Source organism: Parambassis ranga, chromosome 5 (genome assembly GCF_900634625.1).
Source record: "Parambassis ranga chromosome 5, fParRan2.1, whole genome shotgun sequence".
Classification (NCBI taxonomy): Eukaryota; Metazoa; Chordata; class Actinopteri; family Ambassidae; genus Parambassis; species Parambassis ranga.
In genome coordinates this window covers 15518218-15534243 of record NC_041026.1, presented here as the reverse complement: position 1 = coordinate 15534243, position 16026 = coordinate 15518218, and positions in this window count along the sequence as shown.

The window sequence follows — 16026 nt, the reverse complement described above, 5'->3', positions numbered from 1 at the left end:
CGACAGTGAGGTGAACTCAGTTAAAATTCTCTTAAGCTTCATGCATACCAAACCCAGAGGCAAGGGTAAAGAGAGGAGAAGAGGACATGACACAATGACAAAGAAAAGACAGTACATAAAACATCAGCAAACACTGACTGTACCTTTTAAAACTAAGGCTGCATCATTGATGCCTAATACAGGAGTTTTGCCATAATGATAAATTCTAAATGTGTCTGTGTAGATTTATAATGCCTGTCATGTAAGGACATTATCCCAGGTTCATATCCTTTACTGTATGATCTGTAGCAATTTCCCTGATAGCTCTTTCCAGTGTCCCATGGTGGGTTGGCTGTGACAATGTTTTTCTGTGATATTGAAGGTCCCAAAAGTATTCATCTGTCTTTGTACTGATGACACTTCAAGGATACTCTAAAGAAAACATAGGTAGAGGGAATGACATGTAACAGTATAAAGAAGTGCAGATACAACATCAGCTCCACATAGACATTTTGACAGCCAAAAGCCAGCACACAAAGATGTTGATAGAGAATTGGTAACTGAATGAGAAAACAAGTTATAGCAACTTCGATACTCTCTGCCAGAATCTCTCTTGCTAAATCTGAACAAACTGGTAACAGGCTAAGACACTGTATACAGACAGGTTAGTGGCTCAGGATTTGTAGCAATGTTGGAATATTAATGACTAAATGGTCCATTTTTAAGCACCAAACAACAAGCGTAAACACACTGGTCTTTAGAAGGCTGTGAGGACTATGGTGAACAGTAATTATGGGGTGAAAGTCTACAGCTCACTGCTGAGACACCTGCATCAGAGCTTTCACTTTTCCTCCTTCCCACATTGGTAATTGACTTTCTCCATAGAGCGCAGTTAAGTCTTTTTGCATACACAGGTTGTGATTGGATTAGCTAGTTTTTTACTTTCTGCTGGCATCCAAATTCTTCTTTTGTTGCTTTTTAAATCCCAAATACATACCACGAAAGAAAATGGCACTTTTCCTGTTGTTGCCATTGTAATTAATGATAATGAACTGAGATGTGAAGTTTAAAACGGGGAAATAAGCTGCAGATAGATTGTCTGACCGCACTGAGAAACCTAACATAGCCACTGTCTGTCTGTGGGGCTTTATTGTGTATTGTGAGCCCACTTGTCTATCCACTGTCACACTGTGACAATCAACTGGTGTCAGGTTATGAAATTATGCAAATCTGTCAGGTGTGTAAAATCACTAACTCGTTTCAACAAAATAAATCATTCTGCTCAATATTAATTAGAAAATATGCTTACAATTTCTCTTTTAAAAGAAGAAAGTAACCACACATACAAAGAAGCCAAGATAGAGCAAGCCTCACTCACAACTCACACAGTCTCAGTAATGAAAAGAAAGTGGTGAAAATAAGTAGGGGATGTACAGAAAGGAGGGGGATAATCTCCAGCAACAAGCAAGGTTGTCTTACTGAGTTCTGTTCTGACCTCTGGCACCATTCAACACACACACACACACACAATGCAAAAACAAGTCCTGCTGGGTAAGCACTCTACACGGTCATTAATACCACTTCTCACTGCAGCCTCTCCAGCTTTACAGTACAGAATATCACATTAATGCAGCCTATTAGTGCATGATCATGCATACATTCACATCTGATCAAGAACAGTAATCCGACACATTACATCCATTACTGAATTCTTCCTAATGAATGTTTTATGTACTCTAAAATGTCACAATCACTGCACCATAACACAAAAAATAATTATAATATTGAGATTACCTAACCAGTGTCCTGATTTCTCTCTCCTAGTGAGTCTGTGTCTGTAAAAAAAACTCAACTAAACCTCTGTTTCTAAAAAACAATTTATAAGTACAATACATTACACCTTTAAGGTTAGAGCTTATGTATGCTGAATCATTTACACAAAGTCACTGGATGAGCTTTGAGCTGCAACAGAATATGGTTTTACTAACATCTGTTTCAGGGCTCTCAAAAAACAGGAGTCAGTGACAAAATCACTGCATCATGAAAATCACGACTGTGTTTTTTGTGAGGTATTATGCTCTACTTAATAATACAGCTGTCATGTGATTAATACAGCTGTCATGTGATTACAGACATTTGACATCAACAAACCTTGTCATTGTATTGTATTGTAATAGTCATTGTATTACCTTTATGGAAATTTTGGGGTATGTACAGTATGCATCTCTCTCTTTCCATTTTTACTGTTCTTGTGCTTGACACATTCCACTGGTGAAAGATTTCCTGCCCTCAAAAACTTCTTGTTGCTATGCAACTGATCCGCCTGGCACTGAGAATAATGCTAGCTCACACACCGACACACACACACACACACACCTACATCCTGTGCTTGTTAGAAAGATTGGGCTATTAAGCCAGTATGAATAAAACATCTTTAATCTGTATTCGTTTTGACTGAATAAGCCTTTTGCATCACAGCTATTTTCTTTCTCTCCTGCTAGGTGGTTTAACATTTAGACAGGACAGGCCAAAATCTATTGTACAGATATACAAATTGGTACATCACTGTACTTCTCGGACTAGCCTTTGTTTTCTTTTAAGAAATGATAGTAGCAAATATTTTCTTATCGTACAGTTTACATTTTGCATGTGTGTGTAGTTTTGTGTGTCTAACAACTAATAACTACAATTAAGTTTGGTATTTTCTTACAAAATGTCGGTGTTCAAAATCAGGTGACATTTTGCTATGGCAAGACTGACTTATATATAACCACACTTTTCAATGTTCCTCATGGTCACTCAGTTATACCCCAAGTCTGTACAGAACAGACTGAGAAAAGAGAGAGAGAAAGAGAGACATGCAGAGAGGAAGACAGGGACAAGGAGAAAGACAGAATCTTGAATGACACCTTCAAGGAAGTAATCAGACAAGAGCCCCAATCCTTTTAGGTAATAAAATTTATCACTCTGTCATTAGCCATTTCTATTCCAATGGATGCCCTTAGGAGAAGACTTGAATGTAAAGACAAGAGCTGCAAATGACTGTCCCTGATATACAATCTGCATTCTCATTTTCAGTGCCTAAAATGTTCTTCTTTTCTATCTACTGCCTGTTATTTTAACATTATATTATGCTTTAATTGCTGTGTTTATAAGCAACACAAGAATCTGTCACTATGAGTGAAAAAATGTTGCTAATGCAACAAGATTAGCTTTTAACTCCCTTCAAGAGAGAAGAGGAGAGTCAGATTAGGTAACCAAGACCCATGTAATGAAGAGCGATGGAGGAAAGGGGAGAGACGAGGCTCCTTTGGGATTGGTAGGTTTTCTTGTCTGTTAACCAGGTTTCCTGGTTGAGTTACGCAAATACCACAGACTGGTGCTATTGAGGACACGTACACTCACCCGCGCACACATACACACACACACACGAGCTGTGCTTCTTTCCACAGTGAAAACAACTTGCTTTCTCACTGGGTTGCTGCTGCAGAGCTTTAGCCCATCTCTTTCACGGTCACACCAAGGGCATCCACTCCCTTGAAACTCTACTGCACAGCTCGTCACAGGAGAGGAAGAGGAGAGTAGAGGAGAGTAGAGGAGAGGAGAATAGAGAGAAGAGGAACCTTAAACAACATTCACAAAGGAGACACTACAAAAAGGAGAGGAGAGGTTGATAAAGTAAAGCATATAGTGTAAAGAAAAACACACCATGAGATATTTTTTAAATTAAAGAAAGGCAGGAATGGTGCAGATGGATGGAAAGGGAAAAAGGAAGGTAGTTAAAAAGCAGAAGGAGAGGGCAGGGCATTGCTGGGTAATGGAGATGAGATGTTAATGTGCCTGCTAGTGATGCACTGCAGCAAACTGAGGGAAGAGGGAGAAAGAGAAGAAGAAGGAAGACAATGTGGTAGAGGATGTGAGAAGACAGGCTGATTAGAGGAAGAGGGAAGTGAAAAAAAAGATGAAGAGGGGGAGGAAAGAAAGGAAAGACAATCATGAGATAAGAATTAAAATCGGAAAGGAGGAGAATGAAGAGGGAGGAAAGGAAATAGAAAAATGTTGAAGTCCGAACTTTGATGAGACTGCTGATGCAGCAAAAACGATGCCATGAACTGATACAGATGTCTGTTATGAATCTATAATGACACCATTAAAACTAGATATCAAAGTCAGCAATATATCTCCAACCTTGACATAATCACATACTGTTGGCTCATTATTGTCTAGCCATACTAAAACGTTTACAAACATCAACATACATGCAACAAATTGTGACAACAGTCATAAGAAAATGTAGCATGACTCATATGGCATGTGTCCAAGCCTCAAAACACAGTTTTATCTTATTACATGAAACAGTCACATAATGTGATCTACTGTTTCAAGCACATCTGCACAAATTTTTTTGTCTGCAACATGTCAGGCATTTCACAGAAAATAGTTGAAAAAGTCTGTGTGTCCACAGGGAGTGTGGATGGCTCCAGCCCACAACAGCAGTACAGGTCCACCCTATGGCACCCTGTATTTTGGTGAAGTTCTTCATGACCGTCACTTCCATATGTTTTGCACTTGCGGTTCAATTTAGGCAGTAAAACACAAAAGGTTAAGCACTACAAAAGTGGGTGTGGTTGTAGGTTAAAGAGAGGCGGTATAGAGCCATTTTAATAGATGGTGTAGGGGAAAAAAGATCAGAGGGAAAATGAAAGCTAAAACCATCATCATGACAAGGCACTAATCGCCGTAATCGATAAGTGGCAAATATTAATCAGTGACAGTTTTTCTGATGATTAATTACGATTTTGCACAAGCCTATAATACACACACACACACATACACGATATGGAATCTTTGAAATCCCGTTTTAAGTATTTACGTTCTGATACAATGTTTTCTTTCCATATTGCAATGGTCGGCCTTTGTGTATTGATCGATACAGACTACTGACCTGATACAAATGGAAAACATAAATACATGTAGGAAATTCCTATAGAAACTGCCAAAAAAAATGTGAAATAGTATGACGGAATTATGTGTGTGCTTTGATTGGTTTGCTTTGGTTTGTGTTTTGGGGTTTCTTCAAAGAAGCAGTTATGTTTCTTTAGCCTGAAATTAAGCAGAACGTTATTTTACTGTAGCATTGCTTAGTATTCACTAGTTTGAGTCATAAACGTTTCGGTGCAGCATTCAAACACACACTACAGAACTATCAGAGTTCATTTTAATGGGACCAAACCAGCTGAGTGAACACTGACCACACAAACACACTACCTACTACACACCACTGCTATAGTGCCTATATTTTACACTAGAAAATGATGATAATGGTTTGGTGCATAGATGTATGTACTTAAAATTACTCACCCTATAGAGCTCTTAATTTTCAGTATGTCACATGCAGTACACGTAAAGACTCTTTTGCTTAAATTTAAAGCTCGCCTAAGTCTCAGCATTATGGATACAGCACCATCAAATTATTAATCATTTAAATACCATGGGTTTGCTTTTGCGTGACATCTCTTTCATGACCTCATGAAACTTGAACATCGTTTCATACCTCAATGAGCAACCCCTCTGTAATGCCAATAAAGAATGCTCATCGGCATTCATCAAGGCTATATTTAGCATAGCACTGTAAGTAAGTACAGTGTGGGAGATTTGCAGCAGTTAGTATATACTATAAAGAATGCAAGTCTGACCTAAAGCAAACCGGGTCTTTCATTTACAGCTTTTTGCATGACAAGAAGCCTTTGTAATACGGACCTTTCACATAAAACATTAATGACTAACATCTGAGCATGCCTTTGGCTATATGGTTTATACAATAAATGTTTTACACATAGTAAAATCATGGTTGTGAAAGAAAGCTGGCTGGTATCTTCCCATCTTTAGATTAAACTTAAGTAGTCACAGTCATCAACCAGCCATTCATGCGATTCATGTCTTACATAACCACACCAATGATATAACAGTATTTACAAAAGGACCATTGAGATCTAAAGATGCAATTATAGGCTACCTGTCAAATACTACTGTAAAAACTATATTCTCACATTTTAATGAAAATGTGTGTTTCAAACATGGATTCTTGTCAGCTTCATCAAAAACAAGGATCTTTTTCTCTCTAGTATTACTGTGTTATGGTGTCTACCAATGAAGGACTGCACTGTACCTGTGTTTTGGGTAAAGGTCAAAGTTTGTCTTTATAGCAAGGATAAAGATGTAGATGTAGATGTAAACTTGAACGTATAATAGAGTAGGGCAATGGGACAAATCTATAAGCCATCAGAGATTGGCTGATTTCATCTGCAGCTAAAACAATATAGCATTTAACCTATGACTACGAAGCTGACTACTACAAAGGTCCACAAAGGTACACAGCTCAGACATTAGCTCAGATTAAAATGATCCATACAACCTTTACGAGTACTTCCAGATGGCTTTGAGGAACCTATTTGTACACATAAGATATCTGAAGTTTGAACCTCTATTGAATTTAAGCCATAACAGTTGCTGTAGTGTTTTGGAGGGCATACTATCCTTAACAAAAAGCACTGTAGCAGTCATTAATAAATAACATCTGACATTGCTGCGTCCATCAAAAAAAATGAGAGCAGACAGATCGGTCAGACTGACTGAGTCTGTCATCCAAAATAAAAGTGATCAGTCTTACTGATAAAAAAAAATACAAACACTTTTGGTTGATAATCACCTCCATAAGATCATACACAGAAAACCTAAAGATTTAGAAATAGCTGGTGGGGTCTTTTGTCTAATTTAAGTAACATACATTTGATTTTTGGTGTATATTTTGGTGATTTATCTTAAGCTCCACACACAGTGATTCATGAAGGAAAAGGTTCAAACACAACAGGATGGGAGAGAAGACTAAAGATGAAAAAAGTAAAAAGAGGATCACATCAAAAAACTGCATATTGCATTTGCACATATAATGTACTGTACGCAAGTAAGCATGAAAGCAAAGAAATTGGGAACTAGATTAGTGGATGAATCAATAAATGAGAGATGAAAGAGTGGAAGGAATGGATGAATGCAGAAACAGAGAGGGATGGACATAAGATAAATGGGTGAAGAATGATACTGAATAAAGGTGATTTTTTTATTTCAATGTTTTTAGAAACCTGAAAAGAGTTCCAGTGGCTGTGGCAGCTTTGCAGCAGGCACAAATCAGCTGTTCCTAACTAAAAAAAAACTAATTACCCATATCATGGGAGACGATGTTCATCACAAGCAACTACTAAAACAGTTTTGCATTCATTTGAAATTTTGTGTGGAGTTAAGGAGTAAAAGTTTAGGGGTGTGTCAATCGCCTTAATGCTCAATGGCATTTTGTGGTAGCCTAGAATCTTAAATCTGCAATTCCAAACGGTTAATATATAAATCAAGTACACATCTGTGTGTACGAAGTGTCTATTTCTTATTAACCCTATTGCTGTTGCTTAATTGGGTGACTGGAAAGATGACCCAAGCAGATGACCCCCCACAGTATACATTTATTTTATAAATTACTTGTTAATTTGTTGTCAGATCTGAATAGTGCTCAGTAATGATAATAAGATGATGGGTAATGCATACAACATATAGCTGAGTGCTCTCCACTGTGAAAATCCTGGCAATTTAATGCATCCTCTGCCTTAAGAGGAAAGAGATTGCTTCTCTCACTCTTGTCTCACCTAAAAACCCACTATCACATAGCTTGTAGCCTGGTAAGATGGACCGTGGTGTGACTGGTGTGACGTGGTGTAGATCAACAAACTGAACTAAATACAAAACAACCAAATTTACTGTACCTAACTGATGAAATTAACACTATTGACTACAGTACAGTACAACTGATCATCCAGTTTCAGAGTTAATTTCTTTATTTTGCAATCAAGCCAATCTTCAACTATCCACAGTGGTGGAGACCAATCACCAATTACTATGCGTATGTTTGACTTTTGTCTGTTGCATCTGTTGCCACCATTGCCTACACATCATCATGAGCATTTATAACCAAAAAATGCAAGTTGGCAGCTGGGTTTCTATTAAACTGTGTTTAGCTCCGTTTAGTTTATTTTTTGTACTTCAAACAGTTAGGACTGAAACTGAGAAGATTGTGTAGTTACAACTGTTTTACTTAACTTTTACTTAAGTTACTGTGACCCAGACTGGGTCGGCTACACACTATTTTTCTTATTATTTTATAAACCTAGTGGATAATAACCAAAACTGTACTGTAACTATTTATTTCACATTGCACATATAACAATAAAATCTAAACTATTGGGACCTTGTAGTTGTACATGTACAATGATAGCAAATATTTGAAAGTTGAATAAAGTTCTTAAAGTTCTTTTCCATAGTCTCTTTTTTCTTCACCATGCCATTCATCGGTTATTTTATGCCTCCTTGTAGCTACAATCAATACAATCAATTAACTTAGAGCAATGATAAAACTAAGTAGCCCAACAACCAGATTGGGCCAGCAGACTATTTTGGGAAGATTTGGCAGATTAAATGTAGTGATGCTCTGCCAAAATTGTCCCAGTCCTGCAACCCCATCAGAAACAAAGACTATTGGCAGAGTGCTTGAATTTCTGTGTAGCAGCAGCTCTCAGTGAGCAAAGGTAGCTCCTCACTATGCTTAGTCCTGCTCTGTTCTTTGGTGCATTGAGTGCGTGGGTTCATTGATTGTATCTCTCTCTCCTGGCACTTTAATGGCCGTGGTACACTCGTCTCTGAACCCAGCATTAGCATGGTCAAGTTATTTCCTCTCAGGGGCTATTTCCACTGACCAAACAGGATTTTTCCGTTCACTCCTTCAAACTTGTGTAAGAAAACGGCAAGCTGTTTTTTTCCATTATTTCCTATACACTGTGCAGTAATACAGCAAGCAAGACCTACAGCAAGACAGAGGCTTTAATTCTGTAGTAACCCACCTCTTAAGTGATTGCTCAAACGCTCCTAAAAATAAACATTACCAGAAATCCACAAATTTCCTTCTTGATGCAAAGGACAGAAACATAATGAATTTCACATATTCCATTGTGAAATAGACCATGATGCTGAGGTAGAAATGAAGTATCCACATACATTTTGCAAGACTGTACAGGAGAGTCAAGGAAGGGAAAAGACTGACTTTGAGCAGAGGAAAAAGTGGGAGTTAGGCTAAGTGAAAGTGGAGAGACAGGAAGAATAAGAGAGTTATACTGCAAGTGGGAGTACCCAATCATGCAGTTTTATTTCACTTGCAGTAAAGGACAGGAAGGATGACATATTGACTGTAACAAATGCACACACAACCACATACTCTCCAATGCAGGTAACTGGTGTCAGAAAGCTCAGTCTTTCAGTCCTTGGACCTCAACCTATTGCACATCTATTCCTTAGGTGCATGGACTGCTGTAACTAACCAATAACTCTTCTAGCACAAAATATATTTATCAAGTAAGCATTTCAAATAATATTTTAGTAAAATATTAATGTAACAGATTGGTAAGCAATCACAGCAACGGAGGTAATTTATGATATGTTCAGTTGTTGCCATACAGGAAGCCCCCTGCAGTTTTAGAGCTTAAAACCACAGCATATGAGACTTGATTTAAAGCATTTACAGAGAATATATAGCCATATAATTTCCTGGAACAGGTGAGCTATACAGACGACTGCGTCAATTAGTCCACTTATACATAATCACACTGCAACTGTCTGTTGAGCCAAAAGGGGCCAGTACACAATTATATATATATATATATATGTGCTACAAAAGGGCATTCAGTGATGTAATAGAGCCCAGATGAACTCCATTGACCTCACATTTAGTTTATCTCCATAATCTGTGGCAAAATCACTGATTTATCATCTCCAACGTGCACATGTATGTAACTCTGTAAGACTATGTACAAGACCATCTCCAGAGACTTTCCAGTCCCTTCATGTTGTCACAGGGTTTGGCACTGGTCTTGTTTCTCCAGATGTTCCCACCATCCTGTCTCTCTTTTTTTGTATGTCTGCCTACTCTCTGAATTTCCATTTTCAGGGATGAAAGACTCAGTTTTAAACTTTCCATGTCTTCCTGCCTGCTTCCTCTGTTAAATGCAAGCATAACTGTTGTCCAAATCCAACCTTCTCTCTTTCCTGTGCAACTAAGGATAAGATAAATGTTTTCCCTGCAAACAAATATGTACCAACTGTAGCATTCTTATTTAATCACACTGCGAAGCACAATATCAAAAACAAATATTAAAAAGACAAAAGCACCCATTTAAAGGCATTCTGATACACAGAAACATATAGTCAACTTCACTTTTACCACTGCTGCCAGTGAGAGGACATTTCAAGTGGGACCACACTAAAAGATTACAAGAATTTTAGTACTTCAGTGCATGTCAAGTGCAGTGTAACTGCTCCCAACTAATCCCTTTGTGCTCCCTCTATAGTGGCAAAAGCACTCTTAAATTCAACAGAAATACCATTGTTTTATAAAGGATTTACTTACAGTGAAACAGCAGAGAGAGGAAAGTGTGGTGGTGGTGCTAGGTACAGCTTCCCCAGATATCCTTTCTGGTGCTGATGATAGTTGCAGTAGCAGGGTGGCCTGGCCAAAACTAAATATACCCTAGAGAGCTTTTAGCAGCAGTAGACAGTGGACCGAACCAGGCTTTTCCAAGTCGCATGGACATGGTATTTGCTATAAACAATTTCATTCTGAATGTCTGAAAAGCCGCAACGCACGGCAAAGTACAAGAACAAGAAGCTTCACACTAGGGCTCTGTCCCTAGAACAAATAAAGGGAGGGAGGAGGGCAGAGAAGGAAAGATGGAGGAAGAGAGAGAGAGAGAGAGAGAGAGAGAGAGAGAGAGTGGGAGGCAAAGAGGGAGGGAGCTGGTGTTATGTGTATATAGGATTTGATTGCCTGACCTCTTGTCCTTAGCCAAAACCCTCTAATCTAAAAGATAATCTTAAGTAAAAAAAAACTTTCTGAATAATTAAATTCCGAGACAAACAGAAAATTACAAAAAACTAAATAAATACAATTCCTTGATTTGGCTAAATGCTACAATGCCATAATAGCATGACATGTAGTATTGCAGAGAATAAAAAATACACAGACATTTCTATATGTAACTTTAAATGTGGTCACTAAACAGTGTGGGGGCCAGTAAAACAGTGTAAGAAGGTGCATGAGAGAAGGAGAAATGGAAAATTTCTCAACAAAAATGTATTTTTACCTCTACTTAACTGCAGTACTTTTCAATTGAAAATGTCACATATTAAACATATTTCATAATTACAGAAGAGGCTGAACTCAGTAGCAGCTGGGCACCAACTTTCTCACAGCAGGATAGCAACAGTCCATGCCAAGATGTATTTCCTTGCATTCTGAAATGGGCACCCACTCTTGCTTCCCAGTAATTCTGGTTAAACCTTCATCAGTAGTGCATCTATATCTGTGAATATCACCATCAGCTGTTGTTTTAGCTGAACCTCGAAGTCAGGACTTCTATGAATAAGAAAGTTTTCAAGTGTACTTGAGGCTCTCCCTTATTAGGATTGTTGGACAACTCACTTTTGAAACAACTGTGTGTGAGCCTGAGCATTCAAGAGTGTCATTTCTCCTACTATTTTCAACCCTTATGGAGCACTGTGTGTGCATGGACATACACACAAACATTACATGCAGTGCTTAAAGTCTCAACAGAAGAGGATGACACATGAGGCAGAGAGAAGGTCTTCCCATGCCCCCATGCCCTTTGTGTTGAACTTGGACATATCCCACAGGCTGAGCTGTAAATAGACAGTACCCCCAAAACCTTCACACATAACACACATGCGCACACACACACACACAGAACTATGCTTAGATGCCTACTCTAGGCTGCCATGATGTACTTAAAATATGCCTCCTCCCACAGTCTGATGGGCCACATCAGCTCTCTCAACAGAGACTAAGCCACATCTTCCCTCTGATACAGGCAGATTACATTTGTGAAATGTTTAAAATACAATAGTTTTAAGTCAAACTTTAGAAAGTTCTGCACATGCTGACCGATTAGGCTTGATAAAGTAAAAGAAACTACACTTCACTACAAACAATGCAGCTTCTAGTCTCTCTGGCAAGCTCATGGAACATCTATAACTGTTAATGTCCAAACAAATCACAGTAATAGTTTATGATATACCAGGAGGGCTCTAATAGCCATACCACAGAATAGAAACACAGTTTTATTGAACTATTTGTCAAGAGCAAGTCACTTCAAAGATTGCACAGTGAATTATTGCACCAAAACACTGCGCCAACTTACAGTAACGTACAGTAAATTAATGTAGTCTGAGATATTGCCGTCTCTTCAGCTAGGTGTAACTACTCCCAGTAGCTATACACTTTGTGGGAAGACATGAAAATAACACTGGCTTTGAGACGTCTTAATATATCATCAGATCTCTACAGTCACAGTGTTATTAATCAATGAGAAACGCTGCATTCATCAATGACAAGTGAAAAAGCACCAGCTCCCTAAACATATATCAAATCCATAGGTATTAAACCTTTTTGATGATCTATGCAGGTCAACTCAAAGGTATACTTGCATTGGTGCAAAGTAGCGCGATTCAAAAGACACAGTCCTCAGTGGAAAAAGCATAATTGCAAAAGATGTTATCAGGACATCCTTCATCAGAGAAAATGTTTTACATTATTAATTTTTTGAGAAAGCTATCAACAAAAATACGAGCTTTTGTTGTTCGAGTAATCAGTAAATGCCTGTTTCTTACATGGGTTTGTACATTATTAATAAGAACCAGCACTGATGTTTAACTGATGCACAGTGGTGGAAACACAGATAAAGATTTTTTTAAAAAAGAGAACAAAGATATAAGAATAACTGGATCAGCAGGGATGGTTGTAAGCACAGATAGATTTCCGAATACCTTTCACCCTGCAGGAATCGTATTGCACAGCTTTAGTGGTATTTATTTTGTGTCACTCAGTGGTTCATGTGGACACCTTAAGGTGATTTAAGAGTGCTACAGGTTTTTAATAGCAACCTGCATTTATTTGACATCAACATTATGCAGTTATAAAGCACCGCTGTGATAGTGTGTCTTCTTTACTGGGTCTTGTTTATTTTATGTCCTGCTGATGGGATGTGTGTCTAGTATGTGTGTTTCATAACACCTTGTTCAGTTAAAAGACTAAAGAGAACAGCACAAGGACAACTTCAAGGCCACAATAATTTGACACAGTGATAAATGATTGTGAACCTTGAATGGCCTTATTGTGTTATTACTGTGAACATCAGATTAGAGAGTACAGTGTTAGTTCAGAACTCATTCTAATCATGTTTCTTCAAGAGGTCAAGGTTCATCACACCTCTAGTGCTACCACATAACTTAGAATATCACAACCCCATGACCTCTACTTGCCATATGAGATTTAGAAATACCAGCCATCAGTAACAGCAGGAACATCTGCCACAAAAACATAAGTATATGGGACAACATACCGTAAACCATCCTTACTATCACATTTGATTTCAAAGATGCCATGCAAAACCAAAATCCTCATAGCCATAAAAACGGAAAAAAAGCCTTTTGCAAAGTAACAATTTTGCCTGCTAGAATTTAATGTGGTGAAAGTATACCTTTTGACTCAAAAGGGATATTTTCCTAAACCTAAAAGAGGGAACAAAGGGTGTGTATTGGCTGATCTGACATTGCCCCTGTCAACAGGTTAGCATCAAATATAAGTATTTCCAAAAAAAGATCCTGTTCAGGCATTACACAAAATGATCTTAGTTTAAATTATAACTGTTTAACATTGTGTTGTCCTATCCTCCAAACCTACTGCCTCCCTTTGCGGACTTTGTGGCACAACAGCAACATTAAACCATTTCCTCTTCAGCTCCCAACAGACAATGGTCATTATTTGTGTGGATGCTTGGGGGCTTTGTCACTTGATTATTAACATGTGCTGTTTTAAAATATTTGGATATTTAAGATATTTAGTATGTAACATTGCAAATATCACAGTAACTGTCCTTTAATTCATAGTAATATTAACTTCGGCAATCATAATAGTTCATAACAATATATGTGATTACAGACTTCCCGAATATGTCACAAGCAAGATTTTTACAGAATAGAACTGGTAAAAGTTGCAGTGGTAAAGTGGTTGTAGTGGTATTACCTGTCTGCTCCCTTACTTGAGTTTCACCAATTGCCTCTTGGCATTTTTCTTCTGTGATACTAACATCCAAGTACTAATTAAAGATATGCTTTTTGCTGCATTTTGACCTTTAAAGCTATCCTAGCAAGAAAAATGTCATCCCACACAGATTTGTAATTGCTTCCAGAAAATAAAGTTATCTGACTTTTTTCAGAAAACATCTTCCTGTTCTTTTTTTGTATTTCTCCAAAATACAGAAAATGTCTCACTGCAGAGGGTCCATTTTAAATTTTTAAGTTAGTCCTTGTCACTAGGCATATGGCAATAATCTATCCTTTTGACAAACATGTGAACTCCCACCATACAATTTAAAATACTCCCACTCAGACCTGCACAGTGAAGTCTGAGGGAATGTAACAAAGAACAGTGAGTCAGCAGGAAAGAACTTAGGTGACCACTCAGGAGGTACTTGCTGTGCCTCATACGTGGCAGGAATTTTAAGCCTTACAAATAAGGGGTATGTAAAAAAACAAAAAGCAAATGCGTAAACACACAGAAACATTTGACATAGACTATATATTCACTATATAAGAAGCAATTCTCCTTTTCTATTCTGTTACACTACATGTTAGTATCTATACTTTCGTCACTTACACTGCTATAATGAGCAATTCCTCGAAAATGAAATGCTGCAAGTTCCCTTAGTCCCCCTGAAAGCTTTGTTGAGCAAAAGGTTTGACCTGAATTCTCCAAATACAAAGCCCACTGTAAGCCCTCTAATGTGCAGTTTATTGTTCATATTTAACTGCAAGTGCTTAAAGTCCACTTTTGCCAAGACTCAGAAATCAGGCTGTTCACATGTTGATACGGATAAAAACAGCATAACAATCCACTTACATAACAAGGTAAATAACAGAATTTGGGAATAAAATTTTAGCTGTTCATACAAGGATGTAATGGTGGCAACAAATGTCACAATTACCAGGCTACATTTAAGGCTATTATCCTTTTTAGCATAAAAGGAAATTGTTTCAGAGGCAGTGGTGCTGACATCTTGGATGTCAATCCAGACCTGGACTGGTCAACCTTGAACACAGAGTGATGACAACTGTAACAGTTCAATGTGTGTGTTACGGGGCATGAGGCTAGTCTATTGCAGGGCTAACACAGGGGGACAAATAACCAGTCATGCTTACACTTACAACTATGGCCAGTTTAGAGTCCTCAGTTAACCTAACATGCACGTCTTTGGAATGTGGGAGGAAGCCAGATTACTAGGAGAAAAACCAACACAGACATTAGGAGAATGTACAAACTCCACACAGCCAGATTCAAACCAGGAACGTTCATGCTGTGAGGCAGCACAACCACTGCACCATCATGCCGCCCACTATTTCTATTGCACAAACTTTAACCAATTTTTCAAACACATGGCACACACTATGTGCTTAGCTGGCAAGCAAAGCATCAACATATTATTGTTATAAAATATTGGAAATATAAAGATATACTGTGTAACCTGTCATCTTTGCAACAGCAAGGTCTTGTTACAGGAAAAAGGACATGTGAGTTGGCTATACATCTGTTGCATCCTGTAACTGATCTAATATTTTTTTTTTTATCCAGAAGGTTAAGGGAGTATTTGAGGATTATGGAAAAAACAGAAGTAAGTGTCGGTAAACAATCAGATGCTCAGTTCTGTGACTCAAGCACTGGTAACACCGAGACATAAACACAGGTTATTTTGAGTTGTAGTGCTCTCTGTAGAAGGTTTAAAACAGACAGAAAATAGGTCGATCTAATGTAGCATTTACATGTCTTTAATATCATCAAACTGTCGTGTGAATGAATGAAAAGGAATAAAAGTGTGAAATAATAAA